The sequence below is a fragment of the Chrysemys picta genome, chromosome 21 (assembly GCF_011386835.1).
Source record: "Chrysemys picta bellii isolate R12L10 chromosome 21, ASM1138683v2, whole genome shotgun sequence".
NCBI lineage: Eukaryota > Metazoa > Chordata > Testudines > Emydidae > Chrysemys > Chrysemys picta.
In genome coordinates, this window is record NC_088811.1 from 6,566,297 (window position 1) to 6,571,437 (window position 5,141).

Sequence of the window (5,141 nt, forward strand, 5' to 3'; positions counted from 1 at the left end):
GACAAAAATCTGTGGATTGCTACACAGCTGAAAGAAAGAGCTACAGTCACCTGTAGGAAGAAAGTAACCTGGTGGATTTATGCTTCAGTTTTCACTTCGGACAAGATACTTAATCCTGTTTTCTTACCAGCTTTGCTTAAACAAAAAACCCCAAACAGTGAGTTGTATTTTAATACTTTAAGAATGTATCTAATTGTAAGAATGTCCCTCCCCACGCCCACTCCCAAGACCCATCTCTCCTAATTGGCCATACACAAGCAGGTTACTAAGACCCGGTCTATACTGAAATGTTTTTGGTAACATAGCTATGTCAGCAAAAAGAACAAGGAGGACTTGTGGCACCTTAGAGATGAACAAATTTATTTGGACATAAGCTTTCGTGGGCTAAAACCCACTTCATCGGATGCATGCAGTGGAAAATACAGTAGGAAGATATATATGTGTGTGTGTATATGTACATATATGCACATATACACACAGAGAACATGAAAAAATGGGGGTTGCCATACCAACTCTAACGAGACTAATCAATTAAGGTGGGCTATTATCAGCAGGAGGAAAAAATAATAGCTCACCTTAATTGATTAATTTTGCTGATATAGACTAACATTGCTACCACTCTGATAGCTATGTCAGTTAGAGGCATTATTCTTCCGCCACCCCTTACTGATACAGCTATTCTGGCAAAAGCCCTAGTGTAGATGCAGTTATACTGGCAAAAAACTCCTTTTGCCAGTATAGCTTACTCTGTGGAAATGGTTTAAGCTGTATCAGCAAAAGACCTCTTTTACTGAGACAAACTGCATCTCTACTAGCGTGCGGGTTGCTGGTGTAACTATACCAGCAAACCCTCTCATACGTAGACAGGGCCTAAGATTTGTAACTTACTCCTTTGAAAGGAAAAATGAGTTGGTGGTCTCCAAAACTTAAAGAAAGAAAAAGGAAAATATAAGTTATTGAAGAACTAAAACTGATGTTTTATAGTATAATCCAGCGTATACTGACATTTTAAAAATCCTAATGTTTCACGTTAACGCTTTGGAAACTTGTTACATATTGCTGAAATATCAAATACTTTTCAAACCTTTCAATAAACTTTTTTTAAAAGTTGGCTTTATGCATCAGCATTTGATCGGTCTCTAGATCATAGAAATAGATACGCAGTAATTTCTCAAAAGTACAGTGTGTTTTAGGGTACATATTGAACACTAGCTTCTATAGTGTCACTGATATATGGAGGTGCAACTGAGCATGTGTGCACTCATGAGCAAAGACTTCCAATCTTTAAGGAAAGGTACAAAATAAGCTGCTGGCATTTGCTGTATAGGCTAAAACAAAAGCATTGTGTTCACATAGCTACACTGAATTTCTTAAGGATCCAAGAGAAGAAAAATTACAAGAGCCAGGGATAAAGAACTAGTGAAATTAAGGACAACCTCTGAGACACTGGGAAGAATACTAAACACAATCCTTCCAGGCAAAATTTGACTCAAAGAAGTTTATGAATGAACATTTGGCTCTGATGCCAGACAGCTCATCCTGACATGTACCCAGTGATAAATACTTAAGGAATCTTTAATTAGCTTGGGAATCTAAGGCATCCTTACAGGATTTCTTGATTAGCCTAGCCTGTAACCTGTCCAACAAAGCAACAGCTGGTGCGTATTCTCAGGCCACATGAAGGGGATTGTCAAGCAGTGAAGGAAATTCAGTGTTTGCTGCACCTGGTTAACATAGCTGGTTTTGAATGGTGTATCCACATTAGAGTTGACATGCCTGAGATTATGTGCCAGGAGGGCTTTCACTTCCTCAGTGCAGAGACATGTCTCACCAGTTGAGAAACATTGTTATTTGTAACCAAAGCACCGCCCAAAACCACACCCAGACCTTCACATGACCGTGATTCCTTTTCTTGCCTCTACTGTGCGGGAATAGCATTGCCCCATCAAGGGACTCATTTGGCTGAACTCAACTTGCTGACAGCATAACTCCCACAATTGTTTACATATGGGTCACAAGCTCTCTCTTTCTCTCTCCTGTCAAAATGAGTGTTCCAAATAACATTTCCAGTTTTAAATTACTGGGTTTTAAGTGGCAAAAAAAAACCCTTAGATTTACCCCAGTCGTCAAAAACAAATACGTCCTGTAATTTTTCTTGCAGGTTGAGGAGGAAGAAGCACAAAAGGGGACCACTTATATTCATAACAAAATGCTTTACAGGAATGCCTGTAATCTCCAGAAACCTAGCATTTCCAGTTTGTATTTAAAGTAGCAATAAAATCGGAGCTATTTGGCTACCTGGACCACTCCCATTTAAACCAGTGGGAACTGCATGTGTATTTCTGAGAGGAGAATTTGATTCACTGATCAGGGCCTGGCCCCTCTTCCCCACCCCCACCCCCCCATCATGTCATCCAGTTAATTTAAAAGAAATAGGGCCAAATTCTGCTTTTGTGCAGCCCCAATGTTAATGGGATTTAAAGGGTGCAAATTAGGAGAATTTGACCCGAAAAAGTTGACAGTAGGGAACTATCTTTCTGATGTCCTGCCCTTGTATAACATTTTTTTTTTTCAAAGATCAACGTGTACTAAAAAGGTGGGAGGGGGGAATATATAGTGCAGTTGCAATAGCATTCTTGAGTTGGATTATGTCACAATAAACACCACTGTTAAGATGCTTTGACAGGCATTTATATCCACAATAACAATTCATGCCGTATTGTTATATTCAAGCACTTGCCAAGTTCGAAGGCCTAAAATGTTGTCTTTTCTTCTGTATTTGTTTTCCAAATTCATGTGCTTCTCTGTGGGGTGTGTTCCAAATCAAATTCTTTATTTATTTTTTTCTTTCCCCTAAAGCCAAATCAGTGTCTGATGCCAGCAGGTATAATAATCCTTTGCAAATTCAAACATCTCAAAGGGGGTTGATAGTCAGTAAGGAGAGAAGATGGTAGTAAAAAATAAAATGGATGACCTTAGACCTGAAGCAGTGGTCCTTGCTCAAGCAGAGCTCACACTGACCTCGATAGGAGATCTGTCTGAGCAAGGACTGTTGGGCCAAGTCCCTTTGGGTCTTTTTCTGAAGAAAAATTAGAGTCTAAAACCAGGGAAATGGAAATAAATACTGCCAAGAACTTAGAAAGATGGTCTGGGGAAGTCAGCATGTTGAGCAATTGCTCTAGATATCTGTGGTTAGAAACAGCTCTGAGGAAAGAGCCATGGGTCAGATGATCATACAAAACAAAACAAAACTATCTTTCTTCTATTGTGTGCACTTACAATTTTCATGGGTGTGAACCATTAGCCTCTTCGAATCCTATTAAGAGAAACTTTTGAGTGCTGATGACAGGGGCTGGGTTGACAGTTTGAGTGAGGTCTTCAGCCAGCTTTACTCAGTAACAGCTGATATGAGGCACATTTGAACCCGTGACCTGAAGGTAAAAGGCACTACAACCCTAAATCCATGCTGCCCAAGGTAAAGCTTGTTGATAGCTGTAGTCCCGTTAGATTCTGTATAAAATAGCTGGGATTCATTTGTTGGGAACAAATGATCCCATTCTTGCCATATCAATGCTTTTATATTCTGGTTGCTGGTGGAGTAAGGCTGGATTTTCAGCTCGAGAGCTGGATTCAATTCTTGTCTTAGTCATTGGTGAAAGTGATTTTGTCTCACCCTGGTCTGTAATGATTCAATCTGCTCAAGAGTGGCCTAGGATTGGAATATCCGGGACATGATGGAAAGTGTTGCAGGTCAGGCTTGGAGCACGTTGGCAGAGCCAGTGAGAGGGGTGCAGGACTGGTATAACTAGGTGTGCTGCAGATCATGATTCCAATGCACAGGTGTAACTGTATGTGGGGAAACTTGCATGGTTCAAACCCATGGGATGCCTGCTTCAACCAACCCTACTTGTCCCTCACTTGCACATGCACTGAATTCACTAACAAACTTCGCTTTAATAGCTGAGCAATAAAAGCTTTTGTTAATGTTGACAGTTATGCTGAGCTGGTAACTAAAGAATAAACATTTATGGGGCTTCAGGGACTCCGGTGGCACCTTAAAGACTAACAGATTTATTTGGGCATCAGCTTTCATAGAAGTGGGTTTTTTACCCACAAAAGCTGATGCCCAAATAAATGTTAGTCTTTAAGGTGCCACCGGACTCCCTGTTGTTTTTGTGGATACAGACTAACACAGCTACCCCCTGATACTTGACATACATGGGGCTGTTAATGTGCTTTTAAAATGAACTCAATAGGTAGCTTGTTACTCTTAAGTTTTTGTTTTTTTAATGAGTTCAATGTGAAATGTAGCATAGAGACTGCCAGAGGAGCTCAACAAGACCTCAGTCGGGGATAAGAACCTTTTATTCTTAAAAGGTGAAGGTTAATTCCCTGAGGCATAACAACACATTGTTGCTTTCTAGATTGTGTGTAGTCACAGCTGTGTTACTTCTAGTTATAAAACCATTTCTGCTATCACGTTGTTAGGAGGAGGATGTGAGAGAGGAATAGTAAATAACGAGGACATATTCGCAAGGTGTCCATTTTTTGTAACTGAAATAACATTTTGGCAGAGCTTAGCTGTGCAGCAGAAGTATTGCAACTACCATACAATGTCTGCTGAGGAGAGAGCCAGGGCAAGTTTGCTTATTTCAAAAAATATATTGAGCAAATCTTATTGGCTTTCTGCATTTCTGCAACCATTTATAAAAGTAACAACATTTTATCTTAGTGAAGCGAAGCCAGTGTATTTGTTCAATGGCTTAGGGCAGAGACCATAGAGACAACTCCCTTGTTCGCTCCTGGTGCTGCCACTCGTGTGCTCTGTGACCTCAGACAAATCATTTGACTTATCTGCTTCCATGTCTTCAGCTGTGAAGTTGATGTAGTTCCACCTCACAGGAGTACAGAGATATGTTTTGAGAGCCTCTGATGTAAGAAACAATACATAAAAATGAAAAATATGTTACACTAGCTACTTACTCTCAGCACTTAATCCATGATTTCTAATATCAATCCCCCAAAAGAATCTCTGCCCACAACACAAAAACTGCAGTTGTAGCTCCAATCCATAGTCCATATGATTCCCCTGCAAGTTACCATGCTGACAACCTTAGAAAAAACCACTCTCCACCCCCAAA